A 20580-nucleotide genomic window follows, 5' to 3' on the forward strand; every position below is an offset into this window, starting at 1 on the left:
CGTCTGGGCTCTGACCGTTTGTGAATTTGACTGGGGGCTGAGCCTGCTGGGAGGAACCGCCAGTTTCTGCAGCCAAACGTGGCCACTTCTACCATTTAAAATGGCCAATGTGCGTTTTACAACCCTTATAGGTGTTGGTGTTGCCCCCAAACTTCTTAATGCGATGGCCAATGGCTCAATCGCGAGTGCAAACAGCAGGGGGGGACATAGGGCATCTCTGCCTAGTCCCACGGTGGAGAGGAAAGTATTCTGAGCTGATGTTATTTGTGCGGACACTCGCCCTCGGCTCCTTATTTAGTAGCTTTACCCAGTCCACAAATCTTGGTCCAATCCCAAACCACTCCAGAACTGCCATCAAGTATCCCCATTCTACCCAGCCAAACGCTTTCTCAGCGTCCAATGCCTGGCCTCCTGGAATCTTCTCGCCCACTAGCTGGATGCCAAGAGGGCACCAATTACTATTGGGCTTTAGAAGTGGAGACCAGGTGCCATGGACTCTGAACGGGAGGAAGGAGGTGAGTACACCTCTGCAATTACTGCCAAACTGCAGCAGGGCAAAGCAGCCATTGGCCAGGTGCCATGAGGAGGCCTTCCAGGGGATTGGGCTGGACGCGGCCAGATCAGGGGTTTCTCCCGGATGGGAGTTACAGTGGGTCTGTGAAGCCTTGAAGCCTGCTGTCTTTCATGTTCAACACCCCATAACAGCACACAGCACAGCTGCAGCCCATCTGTCCTAAGATCCTCTCACAGGACAGAGCCATTCTGTAGCTTGCTTCCTGGAGAAGCATTTCACAGCACTCGAAGTTTCAATGGGCTTTGTAGTTTCATTGTTGCAGTATGCCGGCTTTTATCCCTTTGTGCTTGATTATTTATCTTTGATTTTGTGCCCCATTAACTTTTAGGAGCCTCTGTGGTTTAGCCAGCTGCTGTCTGCTTCATAGGATTTGTTGAGATTGTTTGTTTACACTGGAGGGAAATATGGGACACACCATTGAGCTTTAAGTCATACGTCATGCAACTGTTGCCCAAGAGTATTAATTGTAAAGGCATGACAGCAATAGGACTGCGGAATGTCCAACCCTTGGTATCCATGATGACTATTAGTGTTGCCCTCTGCCTCTGAGGATTCTTGTGCCTCCTTATATTCCTGTGAGTCATACTCATCCACTCAATTGGCCATTATGATTTATTCCTCACCACTCTCAGCTGCCTTCATTCTCCAAGTCAAGGATAAGGGTTGAATCCTTAAGTGTCAAGAGTGGAAAGTTGGGTAACGGGCATTAGGAGGGAGAGGCTAGCGCCTCACAGCAATGACCACCCAACTGCATTGGGGGATCCAGGAGCCCTCAAGGTTTACATGGCATCCATGTGCCACAACATATGTTGGACCCCACTGCTGCTGATGTGAAGGGAGGCAACACCAGACCGGAGAATGTTGGTAGCTATGAATGGGCATGGGCAGTGACCATTGCTGTTGAAGTGAAGGTGTGCTAAGAGCTAATAGAGATGGCATTAGGTTGGGTTGTTAACCTCCAGGATCATGAGGACAAGGGGTATTGGGAGGAATTGAGGATCACAGGATGGATGTCCTAACTGACTGTCTCTTTCTCTCCTTCTCCCATTCGTCCAAGATTATTGAGTTGTATCAAGATAGCGCCAGTTGAGCTGGTGATCATCCTGATTACTGCTGTGGAGGTGGACAGACATCATTGACTCGGACAAAGCCAACCCAGGCTGGAGCCGGCACCAGAAAAACAGGTGGCTGCTGGTCAGGCTCAAGTCCCGGCCACCTATCAGGCCAAGAAGGGGAGCAGAAGACAGCAAAGAAGGAGACCTCGGATGTGCAGGACCCGCTTGTCCTTCAACAAGCTATAAATTACTAATACAAAATCACTGGAAATCACTAATACAAAATCACTGGAAATCACTCATACAAAATCACTGGAAACCACAAAAAGAAAATCATTGGAAATCGTGAATAAAGAATCACTGGAAATCACTAATACAGAATCAGTGGGAATCCTAAATACAGAATCATTGGAAATCACAAATAGAAAATCACTGGAAATCACTAATACAGAATCGTTGGCAATCACTAATACAGAATCACTGGCAAACACTAATGCAGAATCATTGGCAATCACTAATAGAGAATTACTCAAAATTACTAATACAGAATTACTGGAAATTATTAATACCTGAATCACTGAAATCACTAAAGCAGAATCACTGGCAAATACTAATACAGAATCAATGGCAATCACGAGTACAGAATCACTGGCAAACACCAATACAGAATCACTTGAAATCACAAATAGAAAATCAGTGGGAATCACAAATACAGAATCATTGGAAATTACTAATACAGAATCACTGGACATCACAATAGAGAATCACTGGAAATCACTAATACAGAATTACTGGAAATTATTCATACCCAAATTACTGGAAATCACTAATACAGAATCACTGGCAAATACTAATACAGAATCACTGGCAATCACTAGTACAGAATCACTGAACATTACTAATACAGAATTGCTAGAAATCACTATTACAGAATCACTGGCAAACACAAATACAGAATCAGTGGAAATCACAAACACAGAATCAAAATCACTAATACAGAATCACTGGAAATCATTAATACAAAATTATGTTAAATTGTAAATCACTGGAAATAACTAAAAGAACCATCAGAAATGTTGGATATAGAATCACTGGAAATACTTCGTGCAGAATCTCAAGAAATCACAAAAATGCGATCATGAGAAAATACTAACACCAGGGGTCTACTAAGAAATCAGAAAAAGGATATCGTTTTAGAGCAGAACAGATAAAAATAGTACTTTGCTGCACTCATGCAGCTGTTTCTCTACTGATATAGGGTGTCCAATTAACCAGCCTTTAATGTCATTCACTAACTCACATGTATGTCAGTAGATATACGTGGATCTTTGAGCTTAGCCAACGTTCACAGGAGTTTTGCTTTTAAGAACAGGGAATGACATAGTTAGTTTGCTAATGGCATTTGAATTGTTAATGAAGTAAGATAAATGGACAGAAAACTTGGACTGTTACTCAACGGATTATGATGTAGAATAACAATTAATTCTTGTTGCTCTTAAAGGGAGAAAACTTCAAAAGAGTTGATGAATTACATGGATTGATGTTAAAAAGATTTTTTTTGGAAGATGTTCATGATTGTGTTCGTAGTTCGTATGCCAACCCCCCAGGAGTGTCCTGGAGGCCGCTGCAAACAAACTAGGAGGAATAACCCTTTTAATTGTAATTTTTTATTTTCTTTGAATACTTTTGTTTCTTAGCTTACAAAATATTGGAGATTGGTGGAGGAGGGAGATGGCTGTTCAGTTGGAGGCGGGATGAGAAGTCTCCAGGAATGCATTCAATAAGAGTTTGGAACCCTAGGAGGCAGAAATATCAGACAGTTGCAAATAAAGGCCTACATGAGATAGTCATGTGAGCTGAGCATGGCACGATCTTCCATGGTGTGGAAATGTGGGGCTGGGAAATTGAGAAGGGCTGTGAGGAAGACAAACTTGCCACATCAATTGACTGGTGGTTGTTCAATAAACTGGGTGAGATTCTGGCACAGTCAGTGTCAAGGCGGTAATAAGGTTGCAAAAAACAAGTGACTATTGGTCGAAGGTGCATACTCGTACGTGCAGATGGCAGAGGCAACCAAGTGCCAATGTGCGATATCAACATGTCAGCGATGCAGCGCTATACTTTCATTCAAGTTTTGCTTGAAAGGGGGCTGAATCTCAATGTAGTAAATTCATGTCTATTAAGGACAATTACTATCTAGAGGGAAAGAGCATCTGCATTCCTGTCATTTGGAGCTATTCACACTGGTAATACTAGATTGTGGATTTTGCACAAGAGTGTGAGCAGCAGGAATTGTTGTAATTATTCTGAATTATGTATTAAGAAAGGATTCCATTCCTCATCTTGAGTGAAGGATTGTATCTCCTGGGCCCTTCTTTTAGACTCCTGCACATACAAGGCTAGCCAGGTCCAAGGGAGCAGGGTCTTGTTGTACCCACATACCGGTGGCAAACAGGTAGGGCTCCAATTTAAGGGGGCCAGCCTTCCATGTATTTGGCAACATATTCAATGCTGCACTGGTTTGGGCACTGTGGAGGTGTCTTTAGCGCCGAACTAAAGTGGGAGCCTTCAATCTGTTCATTAGGTTCCTAACACTCGTTTTAGAACCCAGACTGGAAATTGGTTCAACCTAAACACAGCAGGAACCAGGCCTGTGGAGTTTAGGATGACTGGTCCACATGAGGCATAACCTGTTGTCCTTAAGGGGACTGCTGGAGGTGCCTTCGAATCTTTAAAATAATTACCTAGTTTGGAGCAGGAATGTTGCTCCTGGTTCCACATTAAACTATGCACCCTGTTCACTCCTTTCCTTTTTACCTCCTACCCCTTCCCAGATACTCTTATATTCCAGGTAGCCTGACTGATGTCTTTGAGGCTGTGACTGCTGCCCATGGCTCACTAGTGCTATCATAATGAGGCTATTTGGTCAATTTTCCATGGTCCTGGTAGTGGATGGATTAACCGCAGTACCCAGTTTATGCCACAATTCAGCAACAGCCCAGTTTCTAAGCCCACGTGTTTTGTTTTTACTCAGAGGCAGGTAGTTGCTGTATCAGCAGCTTCTCATTGATGAGGTGGAATGTCCATCTGTGCAAAGGAACCCACTGCAGTAACTCAGAATACAACAGAGGTATATAAAGATGTAGTGGCGTTTAAGCCTCCAGACACTGGTGTGGGGATTGTGGCACATGATTAACTCATGATTGCTCATTGTGTGCAAGCAGTATGTAAAATTCAGGCTACCTGTTTTTAATAATTGCTGTGTGCAGCTGGTGCTACTTGTGCTGTTCATTTATTGCACGCATCAGCGGGAGACCTGATAACACATGGTTAGTACTACTTAAAGGCAACTTGCCCCTCTGAAAGGGGAAGTACACTGTGGCTGCAAGAAGTCATGAGAGTTTTGGGCAAAGTGAATCTGTGCTGTGATACTTTGAGTGAAGACTAAACAAGTGAGAAGGTTTTCTGACAGTCAACTGTAGGTCTTGGTGCAAGCTGTGGTTGCACCAAACTGAGCAGTATCTCCACAGTGGGTAGGATGCCTTCCAGACATCTGCTCAGTGGGAACGAGTATCATCAGAGGTCAATGCCAGGAGTGTTGCTCCAAGAACATGGATGCAGTGCTGGAAGATGTTCAATGATCTGACATGAGTGGTAAAGGTGAATGGGTTCATCTTCAATGACTTTGTGCAAAAGTATTTCTATTCTCCAAATTCTTGGCTTTTCCTTTGAGAAATTCCAGGTGTGACAGTGGATTTATTAACTCTTCATGCACTGTTTCTGGCAATACAGCACAAAATTTTTTTTTTTTTTTTTTTTTTTTTTTTTTTTTTTTTTTGGCAAATTACAGGGAGAGATGGTGGTGTTGGTAAACGTGTATGCCCCGAATTGGGACGATGCCAATTTTATGAGGCGAATGCTAGGACGCATCCCAGACCTGGAGACCGGAAAGCTGATAATGGGGGGAGACTTTAACACGGTGTTGGAACCAAGGCTGGATAGGTCGAAGTCCAGGACTGGTAGGAGGCCGGCAGCAGCCAAGGTGCTTAAGGATTTTATGGAGCAGATGGGAGGGGTGGACCCGTGGAGATTCAGTAGACCTAGGAGTAAGGAGTTCTCGTTTTTCTCCTATGTCCATAAAGTCTATTCACGCATAGACTTTTTTGTGTTGGGTAGGGCATTGATCCCGAGGGTGAGGGGAACGGAATATACGGCTATAGCCATTTCGGATCATGCCCCACACTGGGTAGACTTGGAGATAGGGGAGGAAACAAGAGGGCGTCCACCCTGGAGAATGGATATGGGACTAATGGCGGATGAGGGGGTGTGCTTAAGGGTGAGGGGATGCATTGAAAAGTACTTGGAACTCAATGACAATGGGGAGGTTCAGGTGGGAGTGGTCTGGGAGGCGTTGAAGGCGGTGGTTAGGGGGGAGCTGATATCAATAAGGACACATAAAGGGAAGCAGGAGAGTAAGGAACGGGAGCGGTTGTTGCAAGAACTTTTGAGGGTGGACAGACAGTATGCGGAAGCACCGGAGGAGGGACTGTATAGGGAAAGGCAAAGGCTGCATGTGGAATTTGACTTGCTGACCACAGGCACTGCAGAGGCACAATGGAGGAAGGCGCAGGGTGTACAGTATGAATATGGAGAGAAGGCGAGCAGATTGCTGGCACACCAATTGAGGAAAAGGGGAGCAGCGAGGGAAATAGGGGGGGGTGAGAGACGAAGATGGAGAGACGGAGCGGGGAGCGGAGAGAGTGAATGAAGTGTTTAAGACATTTTATAAAAAATTGTATGAAGCTCAACCCCCGGATGGGAGGGAGGGAATGATGGAGTTTTTGGATCGGCTGGAAATTCCCAAAGTGGAAGAGCAGGAAAGGATGGGATTGGGAGCACAGATCACGGTAGAAGAAGTGGTGAAAGGAATTAGGAACATGCAGACGGGAAAGGCCCCGGGACCGGACGGATTCCCAGTTGAATTTTACAGAAAATATTTGGACTTGCTCGCCCCGCTACTGACGAGGACCTTCAACGAGGCAAAGGAAAGGGGACAACTGCCCCCGACTATGTCAGAAGCAACGATATCGCTTCTTTTAAAGAAGGAAAAGGATCCGCTACAATGCGGGTCCTACAGACCAATCTCCCTCCTCAATGTAGATGCCAAGGTCTTGGCCAAGGTAATGGCAATGAGAATAGAGGAATGTGTCCCGGAGGTGGTTCATGAGGACCAAACTGGGTTTGTGAAGGGGAGACAGCTGAACACGAACATACGGAGGTTGTTAGGGGTGAAACGGAGATAGTAGTGGCGATGGATGCCGAGAAAGCATTTGATAGAGTGGAGTGGGATTATCTGTGGGAGGTGTTGAGGAGATTTGGGCTCGGAGAGGGGTATGTTAGATGGGTGCAGCTGTTGTATAGGGCCCCAGTGGCGAGTGTGGTCACGAATGGACGGGGATCGGCATATTTTCGGCTCCATAGAGGGACAAGGCAGGGATGTCCTCTGTCCCCATTACTGTTTGCACTGGCGATTGAGCCCCTGGCGATAGCGCTGAGAGGTTCCAAGGGATGGAGGGGAATACTTAGGGGAGGAGAAGAACACCAGGTATCTTTATATGCGGATGATCTGCTACTATATGTGGCGGATCCAGCGGAGGGGATGCCAGAAATAATGCGGATACTTGGGGAGTTTGGGGATTTTTCAGGGTATAAATTGAACATGGGAAAGAGTGAGCTGTTTGTGGTGCATCCAGGGGAGCAGAGTAGAGAAATAGAAGACCTACCGTTGAGGAAGGTAACAAGAGACTTTCGTTACCTGGGGATCCAGATAGCTAAGAATTGGGGCACATTGCACAGGCTAAATTTGACGCGGTTGGTGGAACAGATGGAGGAAGATTTCAAGAGATGGGATATGGTAGCATTGTCAATGGCAGGGAGGGTGCAGGCAGTTAAGATGGTGGTCCTCCCGAGATTCCTTTTTGTGTTTCAGTGTCTCCCGGTGGTGATCACGAAGGCTTTTTTCAAAAGGATAGAAAAGAGTATCATGGGTTTTGTTTGGGCCGGGAAGACTCCGAGAGTGAGGAAGGGATTCTTACAGCGTAGTAGGGATAGGGGGGGGCTGGCACTACCGAGCCTAAGTGAGTATTATTGGGCCGCTAATATTTCAATGGTGAGTAAGTGGATGGGAGAGGAGGAAGGAGCGGCGTGGAAGAGATTAGAGAGGGCGTCCTGTAGGGGGACCAGCCTGCAGGCTATGGTGACAGCCCCATTGCCGTTCTCACCAAGGAACTATACCACGAGTCCGGTGGTGGTAGCTACACTGAAGATTTGGGGACAGTGGAGACGACATAGGGGAAAGACCGGAGCACTGGGGGGGTCCCCGATAAGAAACAACCATAGGTTTGCCCCGGGGGGAATGGATGGGGGATATGGAATGTGGCAAAGAGCAGGTATAACGCAATTGAAAGATCTATTTGTGGACGGGAAGTTTGCGAGTCTGGGAGCGCTGACCGAGAAATATGGGTTGCCCCAAGGGAATGCATTCAGGTACATGCAATTGAGGGCTTTTGCGAGGCAGCAGGTCAGGGAATTCCCGCAGCTCCCGACACAAGAGGTGCAGGACAGAGTCATCTCAAAGAAATGGGTGGGGGACGGTAAGGTGTCGGATATATATAGGGAAATGAGAGACGAAGGGGAGACTATGATGGACGAACTAAAAGGGAAATGGGAAGAAGAGCTAGGGGAGGAGATTGAGGAGGGGATGTGGGCAGATGCCCTAAACAGGGTAAACTCGTCGTCCTCGTGCGCCAGGCTAAGCCTGATTCAGTTTAAGGTATTACACAGGGCACATATGACTGGAACACGGCTCAGTAAATTTTTTGGGGTGGAGGATAGGTGTGCGAGGTGCTCGAGAAGCCCAGCGAATCATACCCATATGTTTTGGTCATGCCCGGCACTACAGGGGTTTTGGATGGGGGTGACAAAGGTGCTTTCGAAAGTAGTAGGAGTCCGGGTCGAACCAAGCTGGGGGTTGGCTATATTTGGGGTTGCACAAGAGCCGGGAGTGCAGGAGGCGAAAGAGGCCGATGTTTTGGCCTTTGCGTCCCTAGTAGCCCGGCGCAGAATATTGCTAATGTGGAAAGAAGCCAAGCCCCCGGGGGTGGAGACCTGGATAAATGATATGGCGGGGTTCATAAAGTTAGAGCGGATTAAGTTCGTCCTAAGGGGGTCGGCTCAAGGGTTTACTAGGCGGTGGCAACCGTTCGTCGAATATCTTGCGGAAAGATAGATAGGGGAGAACAAAGAAGGCAGCAGCAGCGGCCCAGGACTTGGGGGGGGGGGGGGGGGGAGGGATGGGGGGGGGGTGGCCTGAGACAAGGCAGTTGCCAATTAGGGCTAGTTTTTATTTTTTGTTATTTAATATTTATTTATTTGTTGTTGTTTTTGTTTAAATTTAAAAAAGGTCATTACTATCTGTATTGTTACAATGTTGTGTAAAGGATGCACAATGTACTGTGTTGGTTGACCAAAAATTTTCAATAAAATATTATTTTAAAAAAAAGAAAGCATATACGGAAGAGGAATCTAAGAGTATACCAGAGTGTTATTACCGTAAAAGTGATGTCTTGATGAGAAAATGGAGACCTGTACATATGCAGGCGGATGAAAAGTGGTCAGAAGTTCATCAAGTAGGGTATAGAAAGGAGGTGTTGCGAATTGCACATGAGGCACCAGTGGGAGGTCATTTGGGAATAAGGAAAACTCAAGCTAAAATGCAGAAACATTTTTATTGGCCTGGACTACATATAGATGTAGTAAAATTTTGGCACTCATGTCACACATGTCAAGTGATAGGGAAACATCAAGCAGTGATAAAACCAGAACCCTTACTACCCATTCCAGCATTTGAGGAACCTTTTACGAGGGTCTTAATTGATTGTGTAGGACCGCTTCCTAAAACAAAAAGTGGGAATCAATTTCTTTTGACTATAATGGATGTGTCCATTAGGTTTCCAGAGGTCATTCCAGTACGTAATATTACAGCTAAAAGGATTGTGGAGGAGTTACTTAAATTCTTTACTAGATATGGACTACCCATAGAAATTCAATCGGATCAAGGATCAACTTTTACTTCAAAGTTATTCAAAGAAGTTATGGATAGCTTAGGAATAAAACAATTTAAATCAACTGCGTACCATCCAGAATCGCAGGGAGCATTAGAAAGGTGGCATCAGACATTAAAGACAATGTTGAGGGCGTATTGTCAAGATTATCCAGAGGATTGGGATAAAGGAATCCCATTCGTATTGTTTGCAATTAGGGATGCACCTAATGAGTCTACCAAATTTAGCCCTTTTGAACTAATTTTTGGTCATGAGGTAAGAGGACCAAACTTCAATTGATTAAGGAAAAATTGGTGGGTGAGAAATCAGAAATTACACTGTTGGATTACGTGTCAAATTTTAGGGAACAATTAAATAGAGGTGAATTGGCTAGACAACATTTGAAAGTTGCACAAAATGTGATGAAACGGGTCATGGACAAGAAATCCAAAGTTTGTCGTTTTGCCAGTGGAGATAAAGTTTTAGTGTTGTTACCACTGGTAGGTGAGCCTTTAAAAGCTAGGTTTTGTGGAATGTATCAGATTGAAAGGAAATTAAGTGAGGTGAATTATGTGGTAAAAACACCAGATCGAAGGAAGTCTCACCGAGTGTGTCATGTGACTATGCTTAAAAGGTACTTTGAAAGGGAAGGAGAGAAAAAGGAGGTTTTAATGATTCTAACTCAAAGTGACAAACCAAATCCAGATGACTGTGAATTTGACATACCTCAAATTAAATTGGAAAATGAGGATGTTCTTAAAAATTGGGATGAATTGTTAAGTTACCTTCCAGAGGAAAAACAAACTGACCTGAAAGAGTTATTGATATCACATGGGCAAGTTTGTAGAGATAAATTGGGAAGTACTAAAATGGCTATACATTATGTAGATGTGGGAAATGCTGTTCCTATCAAACAACATCCATATAGACTTAATCCTTTAAAATTGGCACAGGTTAACAGAGATTGAGAGTATGCTTAAAAATGACATAATTGACTGGGTTGCAGCCAATGGAGCTCACCCATAGTGATGGTACCTAAACCAACATTTGTGTGTGGACTATAGAAAGGTGAATGTAGTTACAAGAACGGACTCTTACCCTATCCCACATTTGAAGGATTGCATTGAGAAAGTGGAACAATCTGTTTTTATTTCCAACTTCCAGACATGGAAAGAATATTTAAAACATCGTATGGAGTTCTTCGATCGACTTCAGGCAGCAGGTTTGGTGATGAACCTAGCCGAAAGTGAATTTGGAGAAGCCCGAATTACTTTCCTTGAGGAGTTTCCGATACCCTCAAGACGAAGGGAAATAATGCGATCTCTTAGCATGAATGAATTTGATCGAACCTTTGTGCAAGAGATGTGTAGCCTGGTTGCTCCACTGGTGGAATTGCTGAAGAAACGTTAAAAATTTCAATGGACAGGGGACTTTCAACAGGCATTTGACTGCCTGAAAGCTGTGATCACCAGTGCTCCTGTATTGGAGATTTGCAAGGGGCTCTGTGGTCAGATTGAACTAAAGCATCTGATTCTAAAGGGAAATGCCGAGTAGAGGAATGGATGGATCGAGCAGAGACTTTCTTGTTCAAAGAGACTGTCAATCGAGAAGGTTTTCGGTTGGAGGAAGAAGAACGGGAAAAATGGACTATATTATTATGCCTGTTTGCGTGTTTTTTTAAAATGAAAAAGTATTTTTACTGTGTGCATTTCTTAATTAATGGTGCAAGGGTAAAAATGAAATCATCTTGAAGTTGATGGTTTATTTTTATTTTTCTTGGGGGGAGGTGTCATGTGAGAGTACCTTTAAGAAATGGATGTTTAAGCAATGTACCTTTAAGAAACTAGTGATGTCAGAGTGGGTGGAGCTGAGCTCAGTTCGGCCATTTTGAGGTTAGTTCTGGGTTTTTCGTTTCAGTTTGAGACAGAGCTTGGGTGTGACTGTGTTTTTGGTGGTGAGCTGCATGAAGAAAAAGCAAGGTGCTGGAGCTGAAGTCAACCAAGCTGATATCTCTCTGCCATCCAACAGATAATATTTATTAACTGTAACCTGGTGTTACTGTTTTTGTGAAGGTGAAGTCTTTTGGATGTGTAAAGGAACAGTTTGCAGGATTGGGTAGTGCTGTATTATTTTCGGGGTTATCTTTGAACTAAGGGGTGTTAAGAGATCCAATGTTTATTTAAATGGTTAATTTGAGTTCATGGAATAAACATTGTTTTGTTTTTTAAAAAACTACGTGTCCATAATTGTAATACTACACCTGGGGAACAAGCCGTGTGCTTCAAAAGCAACAATCCATTAAAGGTGGGGGTTGGTTGAACTCCATGATACATTTTGGGGTTCTGAAAACACCTCTCCCATAACAGACGCCATTGCCGATGCCACCTGCCACACACAACCCATGTGGGCCGCCATCTTGGGACCACTCCGCAGCCTCCTGGGAGCCCTGCTCACCCGGTCGTACGCTGGCCGCCACTACCTCTGACCGGCCTACCCATCACCTTCCGAAGCTCGCCTCCATCACGCTCGACCAGTCCCGGCCTCATCACCTCGCAAAATCTACAATGACCGGGCGGATCAACGAGCACGAGACATCCTGCTTTTTCGACTCCAGGAGCACAGACAGCTTCATACACCCAGATACGAATATGCAAGGCGCTGCTCCCTCCCAATTTTACCCGCGACCCAGAAAATCTCCCTGGCTTCCGGATCACATTCAGTAAAAATCCGTGGGTACTGTGTCGCGACCTTTACTGTACAAGGCGTAGAGTACACTAACTTTAAGCTCTACGTCCTTCCCCATCTCTGCGCTGCCCTATTACTGGGGCTTGACTTCCAGTGCCACCTCCAAAGCCTTACTTTAAAGTTCGGTGGACTCCTGTCCCCACTCACCGTCTGTAGCCTCGCGACACTTAAGGTCGCCCCACCCCCACTCTTCGCTAACCTCACCCCGGACTGCAAGCCTGTCGCCACTAGGAGCAGACGATACAGTGCCCGGGACAGGGCCTTTATCAGGTCGGAGGTCCAGCGACTCCAAAGAGAGGGGATCATTGAGGCTAGTACCAGTCACTGGAGAGCCCAAGTGGTGGTCGTCAAGACTGGGGAGAAGCACCGGATGGTCATCGACGACAGTCAGACCATCAACCAGTACACACAGCTCTCCCGCATACCCCCTCTCCCGCATATCTGACATGGTCAACCAGATTGCGCAGTATCGAGTCTTCTCCACAGTTGACTTGAAGTCCGCGTACCACCAACTCCCTATCCGCCCGGAGGACGGCCAATACACTGCCTTCAAGGCAGATGGCCGCCTCTACCATTCCTCAGGGTTCCCTTCGGTGTCACCAATGTCCAACAAAAAATGGACCGAATGGTTGACCAGTACGGGCTGCGGGCCACGTTCCCGTAATTAGATAATGTCACCATCTGCTGCCATGACCAGCGGGACCATGACGAAAACCTCCGGCACTTCCTCCACACTGCTAAACTCCTGAACCTCACCTACAATAAGGAAAAATGCGTTTTTTTGCACAACCCGCCTAGCCATCCTTGGCTACGTTGTGGAAAATGGAGTCCTAGGGCCCAACCCCGATCGCATGCGCCCCCCTCCTGGAACTCCCCCTTCCCTCACTGCCCCAAGGCCCTGAAGCGATGCCTGGGGCTCTTCTCTTACTATGCCCAGTGGGTTCCCAATTTTGCAGACAAGGCCCGTCCATTTATTAAATCCACCATTTTTCCCCTAATGGCTGAGGCCCGCCTAGCCTTCAACCGCATCAAGGCAGATATTGCCAAAGCCGCGATGCACACTGTGGACGAGTCCATTCCGTTCCAGGTGGAAAGCGATGCGTCGGACTTTGCTCTGGCCGCTACCCTCAACCAGGCGGGCAGGCCCGTGGCTTTCTTCTCCCGTACTCTCCATGCCTCCGAAATTCGACACTCCTGCATCGAAAAGGAAGCCCAAGCCATTGTAGAAGCTGTGCGACATTGGAGGCATTACCTGGCCGGCAGGCGATTCACTCTCTTCACTGACCAACGGTCGGTTGCCTTCATGTTTAACACACAGCGGGGCAAAATCAAAAACGACAGGATTCTGAGGTGGAGGATCAAGGTCTCCACCTACAACTAAGATATTTTGCACCGACCGGGGAAGCTCAATGAGCCCCCAGATGCCCTATCCCGCGGTACCTGTGCCAGCGCACAAGTAGACCGACTTCAGGCCCTCCACAATGACCTCTGTCATCCGTTTTTTTCATTTTGTCAAGGCTCGTAACCTGCCTTACTCCATCGAGGTCAGGACCGTGACCAGGGACTGCCAGGTCTGCGCGGAGTGCAAACCGCACTTCCATCAGCCAGACAGAGCGCACCTGGTAAAGGCCTCTCTCCCCTTTAGCGCCTCAGCATCGACTTCAAAGGGTCCCACCCCTCCACTGACCGTAACGTGTACTTCCTCAACGTTGTTGACGAGTACTCAAGATTCCCCTTTGCCATCCCATGCCCTGACATGACCTCTGCCACCGTCATCAAGGCCCTGCAGTCTCTTCACCTTGTTCGAGTTCCCCGACTACATCCAAAGCGATCGGGGTTCCTCCTTCATGAGCGACGAGTTGCATCAGTTCCTGCTTAGCAAGGGCATCGCCTCCAGCAGGACGACCAGCTACAACCCCCGGGGCAACGGACAGGTGGTGGGAGAACGCGACGGTCTGGAAAGCCGTACTCCTGGCCCTACGGTCTAGAAGTCTCCCAGTCTCTCGCTGGCAGGAGGTCCTCCCCAATGCGCTCCACTCCATCCGGTCGCTCCTGTGCACTGCCACTAACGAGACCCCTCAGGAACGTATGTTTGCCTTCCCCAGGAAGTCCACCTCCGGAGTCTCGCTCCCGTCCTGGCTGACAGTCCCAGGGCCCGTCCTCCTCCGGAAAAATGCGAGGAGTCATAAATCAGATCTCCTCGTGGAGAAGGTCCTGCTCCTCCATGCCAATCCACAATATGCCTACGTGGCACATCATGACGGGCGACAGGACACAGTCTCCCTCCGGGATTTGGCACCTGCAGGTTCCCCAGCAACCATCACCACCTCCACCACCCCCGATCCTACACCGTCCCTCCACCACTACCCAGCTACTTCAAGATCTGGCACCCGCAGGCCCACCGGCGACGATCACCACCACCCCCGCCCACACACCGCGACCCCCCCCCCCCCCCCCCTCCACCGACTCAACTACTGGGTGAAAAAGAGGCCAACAGCATAACAACCAGACAGACAAGTTCCAGACCAACGATCGCTACCAGACAGATGAGCCCTGCAGAAACAGAGATACCCAGCCACGCAAGATCCGGACAAAGGTCTTGCCCATCTGCATAGAGCCGGTTGCCCTGAAGTTAAGTATAGGTTATTGTAGTTGTTAGGTGTAGTTTAACTTATAGTGTTTTGTGTTGCATGTCGAAGTAATCCTAGTGTGCAAATAAACCATCTTTGAACTTGAACTGACTAACTGGTTGTGTGGTCCTTTGATCAATATCCGGTAAAGCCTTGTGGTGGTATCATTTGATACCTGGCGACTCTAAAGAACATCATTAATTATTGGCGACATTACTCCTGTGCCAATTCGCAACATTATTGGTGACGCTGGTGGGATAGTATTCCATTAAATTGGCAACAAATGTAACATCACCAAATTTGCAGATGACACAAAGTTGGGTGGGAAGGTGAGCTGTGAGGATGCGGAGATCCCTCAGTGTGATTTGGACAAGTTGAGTGAATGGGCAAATGAGTGGCAGATGCAGTCTAACCTGGATAAATCTGAAGTTATCCACTTTGGTAGCAAAAACGGGAAGGCAGACTATTATCTGAATAGCCATAAATTAGGAGAGGGGAATGTGCAACGAGACCTGGGTGTCCTTACACCAGTCCTGAAGATAAGCATCCAAAACGTTTTCACGTATGGAACGATCTGTCTGGACTGTACACAGAACAATACTTACCTGAGGAAAGATGTTCTTCATATAAAGTGCAGAGGTTTTCCAAACTGATTCCTAGGGTGAGCACACCCCAGTCCAACGCCGGCATCTCCACATCATGATTCCTAGGGTGGCAGGACTTAGGTACAAGGAGGGATTGAGTCTGGTGGATTGTATTAGGTGAAGTTCAGAAAGGAGGAGGGGGCGGTGGAAATTCATAGTAACCAATACAATTCAAACAGGGCTAGACAGAGTAGATGCAAGGATGTTACTGATGGTGGCGGTGTTCAGAACCAGGGGTCACAGTCTGAGGATATTGGGTAGACCAGTATTTTTCAAACCTTTTTTCCGGGGACCCATTTTTTACCAACCGGCCGACCTTCGGGACCCACGCCGGCCGACCTTCGCGACCTCCGCCAGCCGACGTTCGCGACCCCGGTCCTACCATTGTCTCTTACCTTGTTTGCTGCTGACAAAATATAGGAAACACAATCACGTCCAAAACACGTGACGTCAACTTTGGGGGCGTGACCTGCTCTCTGCCTCCTTTCAGGCAGGTACATTACATAAAAATTTTTTTTTTTTTAATCGTCTGCTGCGTCTCCAACCGCGCAAATTTGAGTGCAACAGCCGGCCTTCAACAACGCCGCCCGCGAGCGGCCCCCAAAACGACGACCCGACCACACCAAAAAAATGGTGCCGCACTGCGCACGCGCGCCCGCTCATTGGCGCACGTGCACAGTGCGGCCGCATTACTCCACGTGGTCGGGGTCATCACCCTGAAGAGCGCCCGCAGCCGGCAATGCAAAAAGCCGGCGGCAGCAGCTGTTGGGCACGAATTTGCGCAATCGGGAGCACCACGGCAGACGGCTCCCCGACCCTCCCGACACCCACGCGTGATCCGACCCCAACTTTGTAAATGCCTAGGGTAGACCATTTAGGACACAGATGAGGAGAAATTTCTTCACCCAGAGTGGTTGGCCTGTGGAATTCTCCACCACAGAAAACAGTTGAAGTCGAAACAAGTAACTATAGCACTTGAGGGAAAGACTATCAAAGGATATGGGGGAGGGAAAGCGAGATTTGACTACTGGGTTGGATGATCAGCCATGACCATTATGAGTGGTGGAGCGGGCTCGAAGGGCCCAGTGGCCTCCTCCTATTTTCTGTTTTTTATGTAAAAGGTAGAAGGCAAACAGAGGCGAGGATAAACTTTTTCATCCAGGTAATGGTGAGAGTCTGGAGGTGGGCCAAGCGGTGTAAAATTCGTGTGGTAAGATCTCTGTTGACCAACAGACGTGGACAGGATGGCCCAAACGGCCTCTTTCGGTGCTGTAAACGTTAACGAATCCCCGTTGTTAGATTTGGTGGTGGCGGGGTTGACCCAAACAGAAAAAGAAATCCCGCTGAATACTCTAAAGCCTCACCGACGGAGCCGGCTCCAAACAGGGTAGAATGATGGCAGGGTTGTTAAACAACAAAACGCCCCGCTCCTAAATGGGCGCGGCACGGACACGATATCCCTCCGTCTCCACAAAATTGTTTTTAAAGTCAGAGCAGAAATAATGTAATTTCAGAATCCTTGGCCACCCAAAATGGCATCTGGCAGAAGACGCTGGGAAAAGTGGCCAAGTTCAGAGACAGACAGGCTGCAACTCCAAATAAACAAAGGGCTGCAGCTCAGACGTTGCAAATAGCACAGGAAAAAGGCCATCAAGAAGCCATCCCGAGACAATGGGCTTAAAATGCAAATCGGTACAATGTAGCAGACTTAATGGCGTCTGTTTCCTTATTTGGAAAGGCCTACGTGTATCGGACACCAACGGATATGACCGGTAGCGGGTCTTGATTGGACCTAATCGATCAATGTGATCAACCCTGATCGATTGATTGATAGTTAACCTGGGTCCACCCAAAGGGGCGCGAACCTCCCGGGGATAAAAGGTGCTGCGCAACCCCTCATTCGCGCTCTCGGCAACATCCAACAACGGTGATCCTGCATGGGTCAAAAAGAGGAAGACCATCCACACTACTGATAGAAGGACCAGAGTCGAGGACAACGACAACCAGCAACTGACCATCAAAACTACCAGACTGCGGACTCTGGATAAAGGCCATGGGCTGGATTCTCCGATCCCCATCGCCAAAATCGCGTTCGGCGAGGGGACGGAGAATCCCCGGTGACACCACAATTGGGGACGGTGCCGCTTTCGCGATGCTCCACCCCTGAAAAGCGGTGTACGCACGCTGTATCCATGGCCTGAGGCCCGCCCCGCAATGCTCCGTCCCCGACCGGCCGAGTTCCCGGCGGCGTGGGACACGTGTGGTCTCACCCGTCGGAAACTCAGCATGGCAGCTACGGACTCAGTCCAGCGCCGCCACAGTCGGGGGAGGGCCGATCCGCGGGCAAGGGGGATATTTATTCAGGGCTAGGGGCACTTTGGGGGGGGGGGGCGATCCGGGGCACGCAAGCCGGCCGAAGGGAGGGACTATTTTTACGGTCCGAGTCCGCGGGATGTGTCCGCCATGAAGCACAGCTCGGCCGCTGCAGGCCGCCGCCGCACTCATGCACTACCACGGACCCGGCAATGCTCCGGGCTGTATCGGCAGCTAGAGCTGCGAGCAACCCCCCCCCCCCTCCGCCCCCCCCCCCACCCCCGGAGCAGGGAATCGGTGCCCATTTTGCGCCAGTTTTCCTGGCATCACCGTTTTCACGCTGCGCGTGGGGGACTTAGTCTCCCAAACGGAGAATCCAGCCCCATCACTGCCCGGTTCTTGCGAGTCACTTGAAGGTTAAGTTAAGGTCTTGCATGTAATAGCTTTGTAGTTCACTTATGTGTGTGTGATTGAAATAACCTTAATATTTGTGTGTAAGTGAATGAAGCATATTATTGTACGAAACAACTTGTGGTCATTTATCTATCGTATACGGGACAAAGACACACTGTGGTTTAGGTAGCAACAATCCTTCAATAAATATCTTCATTTGCAGTAGCATTAGGGAAAAATATCGCCTTCTAGAGGAGCAAATAGTCATGAAGTGAGAAGATTGACCCGCAGACAGAGTACTATTAATTATTTATTCATATAGTTTTCACTGGGTAAGAGATTGATAGTATCTCTGCATCTCCAGACAGTATTGTAGAGAATGTTTCTGGGGAGAAAACATAGGTGAGTAATTAAAGCAACTAATTACAAGCCATAGTTCTTTAGAGGAGGAAAATATTTTTGGGAGAAGGTGTGTGCTGAGTGGATAAACAACAGAAAACATTTTGGTAAAATAATAGATTGAAAGTAAAAGCAGAGCATGATTGGACAGTGAAGAGTATTAGGTTACACGGAGTGTAATGGAGCATGGGGCTACTCATTGGTCAAATGTTGAAAATGCAAAGTTACACAAGGATTGACAAAATTGACAGTTTGCTTCCTTGTCCTACAGGGGATCTTTCGTTACATTTCAGATTCATTCATTGATTTAAATAGCACCTGTCACGGCAGAAGTTTCTGATTGTGTATGGGTTGGGCAGAAGTTCCACAGTTTGAGTAGTCCACACCATCCCCCTTTTCATGTGACATTCAGCATTGAAAAAAATTGACCGAATGTGAGGAAGCGCTCGCTTACATGGGCTTTGGGATCAAATACACATCGAGCTCAGCGGGAATGAATTTAGAGGGCTCCAGCATAGTTTAGAAGGTTTCACATCTGCAAGATAAACAAAAGGTTTTAGAACTGCCCAATCCCTAAAAATAGCTTGCATGTTCCTAGATCGCATACTTACGCCATGTCGGAGGACACAGAAACAAAACTCTCAAGAAAATAGTGTCACAACAATGATGAAATCAATGATTTAAGGACTCCTCATGATACAAGACACAAATTTACAGACAAAATTTGACTTGTTAATCAAATGACTCCACTCGCGAACAAATCCGAGAAAGAAAATAGTCAGGAGAGCGAGATATATATGGTGTAAACCACGTTATTGCATTATATGTATTGTATTGTGCTTGCCTGGGCTTGTACAGACTGCCTCCACCTGTGGCTTCTCCCCTTGGGCTTATGTATAAAGGTGGCAAGTCTCCGCCTCCGACCCAGTTCGGGTCCAGAGGCAGGAGGCCAGCAGCACGGTTCAATTCCCGTAACAGCCTCCCCGAACAGGCGCCGGAATGTGGCGACTAGGGGCTTTTCACAGTAACTTCATTTGAAGCCTACTTGTGACAATAAGCGATTTTCATTTCATTTCATTTCAGTTTAGTGTATTAAAGCCTCAGTTACGCTCATCACTCGTCGTGTGTTCTTGATGGTGTATCAATATATTTGAAAGTGATGAATTTAGAGGGCTGCGGAGTTTGGGCTGGGGAATGGGACTCGCTCTTTTGTGAGCCGGTGCAGACAGGATGGGCCGAATGGCCTCCTTCTATGCTGTAAAACTCTATGATTCTATAACAAAACTGGCAGAGTGCGGCCTGTGCTTCCAGCTGCATTTTACTTGATTTTAAGTTTGTAATCAGATGGGTGAGGGCAAGTAAGGGACTAGGATCTCTTACACTGGAGCCTGACTATTGTTTGGTGACTGGCAAGGAAGTGCTGATATTAGCCATCCTGGTTCCCACCATTTCCATCTCATTTCCTCTCAAAAGAGTGACATTGTGCAGGTGAGATCAAATTTACACGAGTCAAGTAATGAATTTTGCAGAATTGTTCTTTCTGAACCAGTTTCAGAATGGTTTTGTTTCAGTTTTACTCATGCTAACTGCTTTCAGTTTGCATTTGGCCATTTATTGTAGGAATACAGGGCAGATTTGGTTCAATCCATTTCAACGGGTTTTGTGGAGGATGGGGGGGGGGGGGGGGGGGGGGGGGAAGGGCCATAGAATCGGGCAGGAGCCGGG

At 47.3% G+C, this 20580-nt stretch overlaps 1 long non-coding RNA gene across 1 annotated transcript in view; it reads right to left on the reverse strand.

The window, feature by feature from the left end:
- Positions 1 to 18586: 18586 nt before the first annotated feature.
- LOC140425464 (uncharacterized) overlaps positions 18587 to 20580 on the reverse strand; it is a 135248-nt gene continuing 133254 nt past the window's right edge. The window contains exons 2-3 of the long non-coding RNA XR_011947871.1: positions 19310 to 19390; positions 18587 to 18841 (exon numbers count right to left, since the gene is read on the reverse strand). This is a non-coding gene — a long non-coding RNA (uncharacterized lncRNA). The remainder of the gene's footprint in view (positions 18842 to 19309; positions 19391 to 20580) is intronic.

Source organism: Scyliorhinus torazame, chromosome 6 (assembly GCF_047496885.1).
Source record: "Scyliorhinus torazame isolate Kashiwa2021f chromosome 6, sScyTor2.1, whole genome shotgun sequence".
NCBI classification, from domain to species: Eukaryota; Metazoa; Chordata; class Chondrichthyes; order Carcharhiniformes; family Scyliorhinidae; genus Scyliorhinus; species Scyliorhinus torazame.